This window comes from Dermacentor albipictus, chromosome 7 (genome assembly GCF_038994185.2).
Source record: "Dermacentor albipictus isolate Rhodes 1998 colony chromosome 7, USDA_Dalb.pri_finalv2, whole genome shotgun sequence".
NCBI lineage: Eukaryota > Metazoa > Arthropoda > Arachnida > Ixodida > Ixodidae > Dermacentor > Dermacentor albipictus.
In genome coordinates this window covers 131125037-131140635 of record NC_091827.1, presented here as the reverse complement: position 1 = coordinate 131140635, position 15599 = coordinate 131125037, and the positions used below count along the sequence as shown (strand labels likewise).

General features: G+C 49.7%; 2 protein-coding genes and 1 non-coding gene across 6 annotated transcripts in view; 2 read left to right on the top strand and 1 right to left on the bottom strand.

Moving 5' to 3' along the window:
• Window positions 1-15599, bottom strand: part of brun (trafficking protein particle complex subunit brun) — a 663235-nt gene that overhangs the window by 13900 nt on the left and 633736 nt on the right. The gene's annotated exons all lie outside the window — the stretch shown is intronic.
• Window positions 1-15599, top strand: part of LOC139048163 (mitochondrial-processing peptidase subunit alpha) — a 364881-nt gene that overhangs the window by 334577 nt on the left and 14705 nt on the right. The window lies entirely within an intron of this gene.
• On the top strand, window positions 14419-14491 carry TRNAL-CAA (transfer RNA leucine (anticodon CAA)). The gene has a single exon. It is a non-coding gene; the product is annotated as a tRNA-Leu (tRNA).

Genomic DNA, 15599 nt, shown 5'->3' with positions numbered 1-15599 from the left:
TCTTCAACATCAATGTCGTCGGCGCCAGAAAAGGTTCTTGGGTCGCGGGGTTGAGCTAGAATGACTTCCCCGTTACATACAATAATGAATGCGTCCCGGTCAGGGAGTATGAGAAGACATGATCTTGGTTTGTAGCGCGAAGTGAACACGGATAATGAAAGGAGCAGACAGGACGAGCGCTAACTGTCAACTAAATTTTTATTTAAACGAAGAACATATATATATATATATATATATATATATATATATATATATATATATATATATATATATATATATATATATATATAATGATTGCAAAAACCGCAGCATAAGAACGTGACACGGTAAAAAACATCAGTTAAACATATCAGGAGGTATGGCAGTCAAAGAAGGAAACACAAAAAAAATGATTACTTCAGATTAGTACACGTATTGTGAAGGTAATGAAATTCGTATTCTAACAGCGACAAGATGCATGGCTAACGCAAGTGTTTCCTAATCTTTTGATGTGGAATGCCTCGATTATTTCCTGTGTGGTTTGGACTATATATATATATATATATATATATATATATATATATATATATATATATATATATATATATTGACACGTGTCCTTGTCTTTATCGGGCGACACGTTTCACCACCTAACAAATGTTATCGCACAGCGCAGGACGCGCCTGCATATGTCGGAAGTTTCTGCAATGTTATTGATGCTTCTATCCGCCGTCTGTTGTCGCCGAAGCTTGTGTAATCTGATTGCATGTTTCCGCGACGCAAATGGCGTAGAACTTTGTGGAAGGCATGCGGGTCCCAGCGATTGCTCTGGAACATCCGACGACTGATCTATACAAGCCGACGCGCTTGACCCGCTCATGAGATTTTCGACGATCGCCGACCGCGTTCGCCGCTATCATTGTGCTATAAGCGTAGCCTGTTTTGTGGGCACAGGTTCGCCGAGACTGTCAGCGACGCAAGACACCACCGACAAGGCCAGGGGGATTACTACAGCCAATCAAGCCTCCTTACCGACCTTTTCAGCAGATCGGGATGGACTTGTTGGGACCGTTTCCGACATCAACTTCCGGAAATAAGTGGATTGTCGTGGCGACGGACTATCTCACCCGCTTCGTTGAAACTTAAGCTCTACCGAAAAGCAGCGCAGCCGAAGTGGCGAAATTTTTCGTCGAGAACATCCTCCTGCGACATGGTACACAAGAAGTCCTCATCAACGACAGAGGAACGGTTTTTATAGCAGAGCTCACCCAAGCCATTTTGAAATACAGCCAGACAAGGCACAGGAGGACAACTGCCTACCACCCGCAGAAGAACGATCTCACGGAGCGTCTGAACAAGACCCTCGCCAGCATGCTAGCAATGTACGCCGACGTCGAACACAAGACCTGGCATGCCGTCCTGCCGTACGTAACATTCGCTTACGACACGGCGGTGCAAGAAACAACAAAGATCATGCCGTTTAATCTGGTTTACGGCAGGAACCCGACGACGACACTCAACGCCATGCTGCCGCACGTGACCGACGAAGAGAATCTTGACGTCGCTACCTATCTGCAGCGCGCCGAAGAAGCCCGACAGCTCGCCCGCCTACGGATCTAGAACTGGCAGCGTACCGAAAGCCGACACTACAACCTCCTATGATGCTACGTCCAGTAGCAGCCTGGCGACCGTGTTTGGGTATGGACCCCGATACGCCGACGAGGACTGAGTGAGAAACTATTGCGACGCTAATTCGGACCCCACAAGGTCGTCCGATGTATTGGAGCACTGGATTATGAGGTCGTGCCAGACGGCATTTCGCATTCACAGCGGCACCGAGCACGATCTAAAGTGGTTCACGTGGTGCGTCTTAAACCCTTTTACGGACGATGTCAAACTTTCCTTATTTTGTTATTTTCTTTGCAACGAGTGCTTCTTTACTTTCGTTTGTTTGCAGCATCGGGTCGATGCTCTTTAAGAGGGGGGTATTGACACGTATCCTTGTCTTTATCGGGCGACACGTTTCACTACCTAACAAATGTTATCGCAAAGCGCAGGACGCGCCTGCATATGTCGGAAGTTTCTGCAATGTTATCGATGCTTCTATCCGCCGTCTGTTGTCGCCGAACCTTGTGTAATCTGATTGCATGTTTCCGCGACGCAAATGGCGTAGAACTTTGTGGAAGGCATGCGGGTCCCAGCGATTGCTCTGGAACATTCGACGACCGATCTATAAAAGCCGACGCGCTTGACCCGCTGATCAGATTTTCGACGATTGCCGACCGTGTTCGCCGCTATCATTGTGCTATAAGTGTAGCCTGTTTTGCGGGCACAGGTTCGCCCAATAAAAGTTAGTTTTGTCTTTCACAGTATTGTTACTGTGTTCTTCAACGTCACCACCACGTGGCAATATATGTTCTTCGTTTTAATAAAAATTTAGTTGAGAGTTAGCGCTCGTCCTGTTTGCTCCTTTCTGTGTCCGTGTTCACATCGCGCTACAATCCAAGATCATGTAGCCGTACCAACTCGCACAACTTTCTATCCTTTTGCAGTATAAGACCGTACCCGCCTGCTACAGATACGGCACGGTGGGCCACTGGGTGGATAACTGCCCCCACCCAGAGGAAGGAAAATGCGGCTTCTGTGGCAAACAAGCCGGCTCCACAACGGACGGACTTGCAGAACCTGAGTGCGTACCATCCTGCATGATCTGCGGAGGAGCCCACCTCACTGGATCCGCAGAGTGTGCAGAAAAATTCCGGAAACTTAACCCTTTCAGGCGCCACTTGCAATTATGCATAGAAAAAATCTTTTTATATATAAACATCTTTTTTGGGACCTAAGAAACACAAAACCATCGAATTCTTGAAAGTTATCATGAAACTTTATTATTTGCAACATCGTACACAATTGTGTACACAGCGCCTCGGTGGTCACATAATTCACTTGTGGAATGCGAGGAAGCAATTTCTCTCTTTCGTCAGGCACAGTTGCACGGCGCATTTCATGCAGAATATCCGGGTGCCTCGTGTGCACTTCTCGAGATTGCACCTGATTCGCACCTTCTGGTCGCGGGATTCGGACCAATGGTCAAAGGAGTCGTCGTAGTGCGCGTCGGTGCAAGGAAGCGATATTCTTGCTTTTTTGCCCTATCTTTGGTTTTGGTGCTTGGATCTCTGCAAGAGAAGGCCTTCCACGCTTTTTCTCGGGTAGTACCGACTTAATTAATGCTTCGGCAGCTTGCAAGCAAGCGAAAATTCATCAAATATAGGGGTTTAGCTCCAGGCAGCGTTTGATTGTCACGGTGGTAGTCCAGCCAAGAATTGCAGATACCCAGGTTCACAAAAGGAGAAAACACTCTGTGTCCACTTCTTCAGGTTGCGTTTCCCCTGCAGCAGCATCTTCCTCTTCTGTGAGGTTGGTGAACGCAGCTGCAACGCAGGCGTCGGTCGCTTCGCACGTGGCTTCTTCTTCGTCACTTTCTCCAACGTCTGAAACATTTATCAGCAATGAGCTCCAAAAGCCTTTCAGCTGTCTTTTGGGTTTTCTTATACTTGTTTGCATTGTAGAAAGAACGACGAATGGCCAAAAAACCTGGAAAGAAAATCAAAGCAACTCTCAGCGTTCTTCATTTCTGCAGCGACCACGGCGCTTTGTACACAATCGTGTACACATGCGCGTGCGAGCGTTAGCGTTCGGTCATCTCCTCAGAAGGGATAAAATTATCACTCCTCTGTACTTCATATGATGCACAAGCGCGTCTAATTTTTTTTTCGCTTGCCACAATAAAAAAAAGCGGCTCTAAAAAAATAAGAACTTGACTCACCGCTCTTTGCTGCTCCGGCGTCCGCCATTTCTTGTTTTGATATGAACATCTTCACCGAAATGCGACACATGGTGCCCAAAATGCACATGGTTGTCAGTTTAAAGTTTGGGAATGTGCTAAAGCCAACCTAATAGAAAATTGCGTGCCCTAAACGCGAAAAAAACACCAGAAGTACAACGTACACAATTGTGTACAAGGCGCCTTAAAGGGTTAAGCGGCCGGGATCAACGACCCAAGCAAGAGGCGCGGCAACGGCATCAACGCGGCAGCAACGGGGAGGGCAACAACAACCACCCCAACAAAAGAAGACAGGCAAGTCCGGACAAGCACCACTGGGACAGAAGACGCAGAATGCTGTACAATCCGAGACCGGGTGGAAGCCTCCGGCCATCAAAGCAGGGGATTCCCCCCTCTTGGTAACTCTTCAAAACAGGTGAATAACTGGGCGGGAGTCGCCTCTCATTCCTACTCTCCCCCTCCCAATCTTCCCCGATGGAACTCGAGATGCGGAAAGAGCTAGAAGCTCTCAGGAGACAAAATGCGCAGCTTGCTAGCAAAATTCATGCACTGGAAAATGTTAGGACGAACACTCCGATTCCGGGAGGACCCATGGAAGACGAGGGGAATTCGGCATCCGTGTGCTCGGGCAGCACCGTAACGTCGGCACGCGCGTCTCCTACTAACAACCTAGAAGCCCGGGTTACCGCCCTGGAGCAGCAAATGAAGGCCTTAACAGGGCAAGTGGCTCAACTCCCAAATCTAATCAGTGAGCCAGTCCAGTCTGCCATTCAACTGCAAACAGCAAATAGCCACAATAGTCACGCAACAGGTGACTGTTGCGTGACTATTGTCTATTGTAAATAACTAACCCAAGCCTCTTCCGCTGCACTGGTCCCATTAGATAGGCCGGGCGTCCGAGCAAATTTATCCGTGTAACGGAGGACCAGGAACATGAAGAATTCGCTGATACACTGGATACCATACAGAGTACCGGCATGGTTATTCATAGCCAGCCAGAGTCTACTAATGCTAATCATGACGCAGGGATCTAGAAAAAGGCGAGCTAAATCAAGAGTTATTGGCCTAAAAAGGCCAATAACTCAGGCGAAATTACCGGACTGGATTGCTTTCCGTAAGTCCCTGTCGCAGACCAGTCTTCTCGAAGAAGGGTGCAGCTCGTGGGCTCAAAGCCTCATGACAACGCTCATGAAACATGTGACATGCATACAGATTGCGGAGGACTGTCCAGCGGTGGATAATCATTTACAGCATCTCTGGGAAGCTCGGCGCAGTCTTACGAAAACATGGAAACGACAAAAACACAACAAAATACTGAAAAGACGCATAAGAGACCTCACCCAGCAGGCTTCCGAGTATGCCTCTCAATTAGCTGATTCCAAGTGGGTTGATCGCTGCAACACGGCAGCTCGACAGATGTCAAAGAAAAATACATGGAAGCTCTTCAGCAGCTTGATTGATCCCGGTCAATCGCGAGGAGAAACACAGAAACACTTACAACGTGCTTTACACAATTTCCAGGGCACAACAACACAACTGGCAGATACCTTAAGGGACAAGTATCTTTATGCAGTATGCAGGCAGAGATAATCCAGAGATGGATCAGTCATTCCAACTTTACGACCTCAAGGCAGCCTTAGCCAAAATGAAGGGAGGCACTGCGCCCGATCGGAACAAGGTCACAGTGAAACTGCTGGCCAACCTCCCGGATCGCGCGTATGAAGCCCTTCTTGACTACATTAATGCCATATGGAAAGGGGAGACTCCCATACCCCTCGATTGGAAAACATCCCTTGTCACTTTAATTCCTAAAGCAGGAAAGGAAATTACCACGGGCAACCTGAGACCTATCTCGCTCACATCGTGTGTGGGCAAACTAATGGAGAGGGTGGTGCGAGATAGGCTCTCAGAATATTTGGAAAAGCGTAGCACTTTTGCAGACACCATGATCGGCTTCCGCCCACACAAGTCGGCACAAGACAAATTATTACAACTCAATAGCGACATACTACAGCCAACGGAGCACCCTCACAACGACAAAGTTGTCCTGGCCTTAGAACTAAAGGGAGCTTTCGACAACGTTAAACAGCACTATTTTAGCACACCTCAGTGAGACCCACTGTGGCAAAAACACATTTAAGTATATCGACGATTTCATGACGGATCGAGCCGCACTTGTCAGAATCCAAGACACTGAATATAGACCCTACGAAATGGGTACTAGGGGGATGCCACAAGGCGCTGTGCTTTCCCCGCTGCTATTTAACCTTGTGATAGTGCATTTCCCTGCCCACCTAAATGGTACTGATGGCGTGCGGTACGTGACGTACGCCGACGATATCACCATCTGGGCCACAGGGGAAAACAGGGCAAATGGAGGAAAACCTGCAAGCTGCCGCCCACGTAGTGGATCGCTACGCAGATCACTGTGGACTACAGTGTGCACCAAACAAATCAGAATTTGTGCACCTTATACCAACACGTATACGTATATACGTATACGTATAGTGGTCCCATGCATACATGAGGCCAAGGAGCTCCGAATTCTCGGACTCTTTATCCACAATCGAAGAAGAGTAGACACAACACAAGAAAAGCTCCGCAGGGTTGGGGACCAAGTGGGCCGAATGGTCCGGCGTGTCTCGAACAAGAGAGGGGGATTACGAAGCAGGGACGCTGTGCGGCTAGCTCATGCTTTCGTAACCAGCCGACTTCTATATTCGGTCCCCTATCTCCATCTGCGGAAACATGATGAAGCCAAACTCGAGGTCATCCTCCGCAAAGTGATGAAGAGGGCCCTTGACCTCCCTGTCGCAACATCGAACTTGAGACTTCTGGCTTTGGGAGTAGTGAACACCTTTAAGGAGCTCGAGGAAGCCCACCTTACCAGCCAGTACACACGTCTAGCCCCGACAAAGTCTGGACGGAATTTGCTGGACCAGCTCCACTTCAAACACAGCTTTCACATTCAGGAGCGGGTCCGAGTGCCCGAACTCTGGAGGCACGCCATCAGAGTTCGACTCCCCCCCCTCCCCCCCCCCCAAAGATAGATAGGGAAGACCTCAGTGGTCGTCGCCAGGCGAGGGCGGACGCCTTGCAACGCCACTATGGCAACAAACGCAAAGACTTCTACGTGGGTGTGGCAGGTCCATGCCACGGGGGGGGGGGGGGGGGGCGTGGTATACGGCAGCGGCCACTCACGAGGAAAACCAAGTAGATGGGCTAACTTTCAAAGCCTCGGGCTCAACACATGCAGAAGAAGTAGCTATTGCCCTAGGTGCCACTGACACCAGGTATCAATATTATTACGATATTATCGGTAGATACCCGAGAGACGAGCCGCCGTGAGAACGACGACGAAGTGGGTCTGTGCCCTTGGCGCGAGTGAATGTCGGCCTGGCGCTCTGGCTCCAGTCTAGTGTAAATAGTCTGTAAGCAGCCTCTTTTGTCTGTGTCTTTCTACACGTAACATTCTGGTGGAGGTCAGCGAGCTCCGTTCTCGCCACAGAACTCCGGAGTGGTCGGTACGTCGAGCTTGTCACCATGCCTCCCGGTAACGAGCCCGCCTCTGCAACGGCTTCGGCTGGTCCGACTGCTCCCGTCGTCACAGTTGCCCAACATCGCAACCCTGGTGTGTTCTCTGGCCTGGAGGGACAGGACGTTGACGAATGGCTCAAGCTATATCAACATGCCAGCGCTAATAACAGGTGGGACCCAACCATTATGCTCCCCAATGTCATCTTTTATCTTGGCGGCATCCACGCGTGTGGTACCAGACGCATGACGAAGAGATCAGCAGTCGGGACTCTTTCAAAGAAAAGCTACGGGAACTGTTCGGCGACCCCATTGGCCGCAAGGTTGCCGCGAGAAAGGCTCTTGCGTCTCGCGTTCAGACATCTACAGAACCGTACGTTTCCTACATCTTCGACGTCTTGGCTCTATGCCGCAAAGCTGACGATGCTATGTCTGAATCAGATAAAGTGTCACATGTCCTAAAAGGCATCGCCGACGACGCTTTCAATTTGCTTGTTTTCGGCAATGTCTCGACAATCGACGCCATCATTAAAGAATGCCGTCGCCTTGAACAAGCCAAGAGCCGTCGTATCACACACCACATCACACCGCTACCCAACACCGCTGCTACGTCGATGTGAGGGTCGATCGCGTCAGGCCACCACCTGTGACGACGTCACCCGTATTGTTCGCCGCGAGCTTGAGGCCGCCTGTTCGCCAGCTTTCTCGACGACGCCTCCTGATCCGCCAGCAACCACGATTGCCATGATTCAGGCCGTAGTCCGACAAGAATTTGAGAACATGGGTCAGAACTCCGTGTGTTCAACATCTCAACCCAGCGTTCCCCAGTTCTCCACCGGCCCTCCTCGTCCCCGCCAGTCATATTCCGCCACATCTCACCGCAACCCGTCCGATTGGCGTACCCCTGATGACAGACCAATCTGCTTTCACTGCTGTCGCATCGGCCACGTCGCTCGTCACTGCCGCAACCGATGGCCTCCGCCTCCTCGGACATACGCCGCCACTTACTCCCGCACCTTTGGACCTTCTGTTCTTTATGCCACCCGCCGTGAACCCTCTACCGCTGATGCTCCTGCTCCGAACCTTCGCTACAGCCGCTCGCCCTCACCTCGACGCCTTCAACCCCGCCGCTTCTCTTCGCCGCCTATCACCTCCCGGGCCCAGCCGGAAAACTAGGCACTGCAGCTTCTGGAGGTGAAGCTGCGTTGTCGACACTGCCCTCAAATCCTCTGCTCACGTTAAACACGAACCAAAACCTTCTTGACGTTGACGTTGATGGATATCCTGTCACGGCACTCATCGACACAGGGGCACATCTTTCTATTATGAGTGCTGCCTTCCGACGACAACTGAACAAGCTCCTCACCCTAGCGTCGGTACGCGTCATCCGCATTGCGGATGGCGCTGCTGTGCCTAACATCGGCATGTTTACAGCACGTGTTAGCATCGCTGGCCGCCACACTCCGGTCCTCTTCACCGTGATTGCTCATTGCCCCCACGACCTCATTCTCGGCCTCGATTTTATCTCCGCGTATTCTGCTCTTATTGACTGCTCTGCCAGTACCCTTCGCCTTAAGTTACCGATTCTCGCAGAACCTTCTGATGCACCCGAGTGCCGCCGACGCCCCACTGGCTTTATTTGCCTGCCGCCAAAATCAATAGCCCATATTGAACTCTTGTCTTCCCCACCAGTACCTGATGGCGAGTACCTCATCACTCCTCTGCGCGACATTCCACTACAGTATGACGCTACCGTGCCTCACAATATACTTACTATTACTGCGAACCACACTTTCATGCCTATCTTTAACTTTGGATTGGCGACGCAAATTATACCACAAGGTATTTGCCTTGCCAACGTTGATTGTCTCGGCGACCATCACGTGGCAAATTTAGCTTAGCAGGCCTCTCGTGCCAGCCTCGGCCGCCGATCCCAAGATACAGAAAATGGTTGCGACGGACCTGTCTTCTGCGCAGGCTGAAGACCTTTATCGAGTATTATCGGCCTACAGAGATATTTTCGACTTCGACGATCGCCCTTTAGGCCAGACGCTCGCGGTCAAGCATCGGATTCTTACTGGCGATGCTACTCCTATTCACCGACGCCCGTACCGAGTTTCTGTGTCGGAACGCCAAGTTATTCAAAGTGAAGTGAACAAAATGCTAGACAAAAACATCATTGAACCTTCTTCGAGTCCCTGGGCGTCACCTGTAGTGTTGGTTAAGAAGAAGGATGGCACGAGGCGCTTCTGTGTAGACTACCGTCATCTGAACAACATTACTAAGAAGGACGTCTACCCGCTCCCACATATAGACGACGCCCTTGACTGCCTCCACGGTTCCAGCTATTTCTCTTCTATTATCTTCGTTATGGATACTGGTAGATTGCTGTTGACGATATGGACAGAGAAAAAAACAGCGTACATCACACCTGATGGCCTATACCAATTTAAAGTAATGCTGTTTGGATTATGCAACGCCCCTGCCACCTTTGAGCGTATGATGGACTCCTTGCTCCGAGGTTTCAAATGGTTCACATGTCTCTGCTACCTCGACGACGTCATCGTATTCTCACCCATGTTCGACACTCACCTTGAGCGTCTCACAGCTATACTTGATGTATTTCGAAAGGCGAAGCTGCAACTTAACTCGTCCAAATGTCGTTTCGGCCACCGCCAAATTACTGTTCTGGGCCACCTCGTTGACGCTTCCGGAATACAGCCTGATCCTGACAAAACTCGCGCTGTTCGAAACTTTCCGGTTCCGAAGACAGCCGCCGACGTTCGAAGTTTTGTATGGCTATGCTCGTACTTTCGTCGTTTTATTCAAGATTTTGCGGCAATTGCTAGACCCCGCACTAATCTTTTGAAGAAAGGCGTACAATTCTCGTGGGGTACTGCAGAAGCCGCCGCCTTCTCTCGTCTCGTTACTCTTCTCTCCTCACCAAACATTCTCGCCCACTTCGACCCTGATGTCCCTACAGAATTGCGTACAGATGCCAGCGGTCATGGCGTAGGTGCCGTCTTAGCCCAGCGTCAGCGTGGCCAGGATCGCGTTATTGCTTATGCGAGCCGCCTCCTCACACCACCGGAGCGCAACTATTCCATTACGGAACGAGAATGCCTTGCTGTAGTCTGGGCGGTAGCGACCTTTACGGTCGCCCTTTTTCCGTCGTCACTGACCATCATGCTCTCTGCTGGCTCTCATCGCTAAGAGATCCTACAGGTCGGCTTGGTCGATGGGCTTTGAGGTTACAAGAATTTTCATATTCCGTGGTGTACAAGTCTGGCCGTCTGCACCAAGACGCTGACAGCTTGTCGCGTTACCCTGTTGACGACCCTGACTCCTCCAATATTACCAGTGCTGCTTGCGTATTCTCTGTGTCGCAGCTGCTTCATTTCGCCGACGAGCAACGTGGTGACGTTGCATAGCACTCATCGACCGTTTTGAACACTCTCCGGCCGACGCCACTCTACGCCTCTTCGTCCTCCGCGACGGTACTCTGTACCGTCGTAACCTTCATCCGGACGGCTCTGAGTTCCTACTTGTCATACCTAAACACCTCCGCTCAACCGTTTTAGAAGAGCTTCACGACGCACCAACGGCAGGACACCTCGGCGTATCTCGAACCTATGACCGTGTACGTCGCCGTTTTTTCTGGCCGGGCCTTGCCCGCTCCGTACGACGTTACGTCGCCGCCTGTGAACTTTGCCAACGACGCAAGAAGCCTTCCCAGCTCCCCGCTGGTTACCTGCAGCCGCTCGACATCCCTGCCGAGCCCTTCCATCGTGTCGGCTTAGAGCTTCTCGGCGCATTTCCGGAATCTACATCAGGAAACAAGTGGGTTGCAGTCGCGGCGGACTATGCGACCCGCTGCGCGGCACCCGTGCTCTTCCGACCAGTTGCGCAACTGATGTTGGGGACTTCCTCCTACATGATATCATTTTGATGCATGGTGCTCCGCGTCAATTGCTTACACACCGCATCCGCACCTTTTTGGCCAAAGTCATTGACGACATCATGCGTGCCTGCTCAATACAGCATAAATTTACCACCTCCTACCACCCTCAAACGAACGGCCTCGCTGAGCGTTTGAACCGCACCCTTACAGACATGCTATCCAAACACGTTTCAGACGACTAGCGTGACTGGGACCAGGCTCTACCTTACATCACCTTTGCGTATAACTCTTCCCGTCTCGACACTGCTGGCTTTTCTCCTTTTTATCTATTGTATGGCCATGAACCGACACTACCACTGGACACTGTGCTTCCGTCCACCACAGCATCAACTAGCGCTTATGCCCGTGATGCTATCGCCCATGCTGACCATGCTCGCCAACTTGCGCGCGTTCGTCTACAAGTCTCTCAAAACAAACAAAAGCAGCGCTACGACCTCCGTCACCGTGATGTCAATTTTGTCCCCGGCACCCTCGTGTTGCTTTGGTCACCATCGCGTAAAGTTGGCCTTTGTGAAAAACTGCTTTCCTGCTACACGCGCCCATATCGCGTGCTTCGCCAAGTGACAGATGTCACCTACGAAATCGTTCTCGCCACGCCCACTACGTCCTCTGCTGTGACAACCAGTGACATTGTCCACGTCACCCGACTCAAGCCCTACAACTCCACGTGCCTTGGATATTTAACAGCACCGTGACGGCGCTTTTGCCGCTGGGGGGTAGTATTACAATATTATCGGTAGATACCCGAGAGACGAGCCGCCGTGAGAACGACGACGAAGTGGGTCTGTGCCCTTGGCGCGAGTGAATGTCGGCCTGGTGCTCTGACTCCAGTCTAGTGTAAATAGTCTGTAAATAGCCTCTTTTGTCTGTGTCTTTCTACACGTAACGATATATCATAACCGACTCGCGCGGAGCTTGTCGAAATTATGAAGCTGGTTGGGTCACCCCACTAGCGGAACGAATATTGGAGAACTATAGCAACGGGAGAATTGATCCTACCCCCCATTGCCTGGTCTGGACTCCGAGCCATCAGGGCCTAGCAGGGAATGAAGCCGCGAACACAGCTGCCCGAGCACTCACCTACCGGGCGTCCCAGTTAGACCGTGAGTACCTGGAATCCGAAGATAGCAAGCTATCTTGCTACATTCAAAGATATCACGACCTTTTACAAAGATAGGCATCGCCAGTACCCAACTCCTGCAAAAGGGCTTGGCAAGGCTAATGAACGAACCTTGATCCGACTTTTCACTAAAACGTTATTGTGCCCGGCAATCTTGAAACATTTCGACTGCTCCTTCACTGGCAAGTGCCAATACTGTGGGGGAGTGGCCGACACCTACCACATGGTTTGGGCTTGTCAGCTAAATTCAGCTCTTTCCCTCAACCCTAACCCAGCCCGAGAGGAGTGGGAGGCGACGCTACTCGGCTGCTCGGACTTTTAGGCCCAGAAGGCCTTGGTCCAGAGGGCTAAGCTGGCGGCTCGTACCAATGGGTTCCCGGAATAGGGACTGCACCCATTGCGGAGCCCCTTAAGGGCTCCACCTCTTTTTTTGTTTACAATAAAAGCTTTTAAGCAAGCAAGCAAGTAAGCTCTAGAAAAGCATGCCACAATCATCAAATACCATTAAAAGAGCAGCGCCGCAGCAGACTGCGTGCTCTGCTACGACGACCAACTACGGCGGCGGGACTTTTTGCCCCGAGCAAGATGGCGGCGACCAGCTTCATTTTCGGTGAGCGACCTCCACTCCAGGAGTTCTAGTATATAACTTCCTTTTTTTTTTCAAGTCTCTCTTGGGTCGATCCCAGAGGTTGCGAACAGCCGCGCCAATAAAATTGCGTCATTTTCACGTTTGAGCTCTATTATTGTTCCGCACTTTAATATTTAAGTCTGCGAAGATTTAAGATAAAAGGCATGCGATGTCGGCGCTTTCTTTCATGACATCCTGAGGAATAATTCTGTCAAGAATGCAAGACCTGGCATGAGCAACTTTAGTGATAGAATAATGTCGCAATGTAACCCGCGCAGTCTATGGCATGGCGTGGCATATGACACATGTACCTAAATGAACCTCACGGCAACACCGACGGCAAACATTCACTGGGAGTGTCCGTATAAATGCTCTCGCAATAAAAGTGAACTTGAAGTGCATGGCTTCTTTAGCTCGTTCTCTCAGTGAGGTACTCCTCAACGGAGGTGTGCGAGCGAAAGGATATTAATGATGAAATGTTAAAGAAACAGTAAGCGCACACAAATCAACGCTTTTCCGTCTTCCTGTTGCATGTGCTACCGCTGTGAAAGAAAATTACTTCGTGACTTTCTGGCGGATGTAACGTCTCTGAAGGTGCATTACTCTGTCAAAAAATGAAAACACGGATGCGAATGTACTCCGCGAGGATCGGCGAGGAGGAGCGTAGGCTCGAACTCCGTCTCGCATATCCGGATCGCTGTTTTTCGCAGCGGCAGCTTCGAATAGTAGCGGTTGCATTGCACGATTCTAACGTGTTCAGTACGTGATTGTTGCGATTCAAGGTTACCACAGTGCGGTATACTCAGCTGAAAAAAAAAGTCGCAGTTTCGCCAGAAACAAGAAGGATCGATTGAGATAGCAAATTAGTAGACAGCTACACGAAGTAAGGATAGTACATACTACAAGCCATTCGATACTCTAGCTGTCACATTAATAAGCACTGAAAACCTAGAATCAAGTAACATCCTGCCTGATTTACAGTAATTAAAAAGAAGAATGTGGGTATAGCAAGTCTAATTGAGTTGTGATGATTTTAGTATCACTGATGCATAGCTTTTAAGAATGTTTAATCGTTTCTCCCGTGAATGCAACTGCTACAATAAGTGTGACCGAAGGCAACAATGAAATGTTTGGCTCTTGCATAAATTTCATGGCATGTTGCATGATCTAATCAAATCATAAGAAGGCAACACTGACACCGAGGACAACATAGGGGAAATTAATTGTGCCTAATAAGTGAAATAAAGAAACGATAAATTAATGGAAATGAAAGTGGATGAACAAACAACTTGCTTGGGTTGGGAACAATCCCACAACCTTCACATACCCAAGGAAATGGAGAGGGAAACGTCGCCGCGGTAGCTCAATTGGTAGAGCGTCGCACGCAAAATGCGAAGATTGTGGGATCGTTCCCCACCTGCGGCAAGTTGCTTTTTCATCCACTTCCATTTCCTATAATTTATCGTTTATTTCATTTATTAAGCACAAGTAATTTGCCCTATGTTGTCGTTGGTGTCAGTGTTTGTTGACTTCTCATGAAATAGCTAATAAAAAAGCGGGCCCCTCGGTTAACACCCTTTCTTCTCGGTTATTACATAACGAGGGTCCTGTATCCGGCAACATTCATACCTTCAGGTAGCATGTGTGGGTTTATTGACCGGTTGCCTTCACCCAAAAAGAGCACGTTTTCGTGACCCCTGCGGCAGAAAGGATGTTCCACATGCGCCGCCAAGGTCTGTGAGTGGTGGCGCTGGCTAGCACTCCCAGGTTCCTACTAGCTAACATAAATACCCAAGAAAGTGTAAGGGGTAACGGCGCCGCGGTAGCTCAATTGGTAGAGCAGCGCACGCGAAGGTTTTGGGATCGTTACCCACCAGCGACAAGTTTTTTCATCCACTTTCATTACCATTAATTTACCGTTTCTTTATTTCATTTTTAAGCACAAGTAATTTCCCCTATGTTGTCTTTGGTGTCATGTTTGTTGGCTTCTTATGATATGACTAATAAAATATCGGCCCCCTCGGTTAACACCCTATCTTCTCGTTTATGATCTAATTAAGTGGTTTCAATTTAACGAAGTTCTCGATTTGACAAAATAAGACCTCAGATCCCAATAAAATTTGTTAACTACGTTTACTGTACTTTATAACCAAAGTACCGATTTGACAAAATAAGACCTCAGATCCCAATAAAATTTGTTAACTACGTTTACTGTACTTTATAACCAAAGTACTGTTTAACTAAAGCAGTTAGCGGCGAGCAAAATTGAAACGACATTGCTTTAGTCAAAAGACGCCGAGCGCTGCTGTGCAAGTACGCGCCACGTGCATTGGGCAAGAAAAAATCTGCGGGGACCGCACACACATTCAAAGCAGCACATAAAGGTACCGCGAACTGAAATTGCTTTATGCATTCGGAAGCAGCCTTTCGATTACTCGGTTGTTACTACCAGCCACAGGCTCACATAGCACACACACGTGGCAAACGCAGCCATGCGGACGCTTCGCTGTGCGCGGTTCGGCTGGTTGCGATA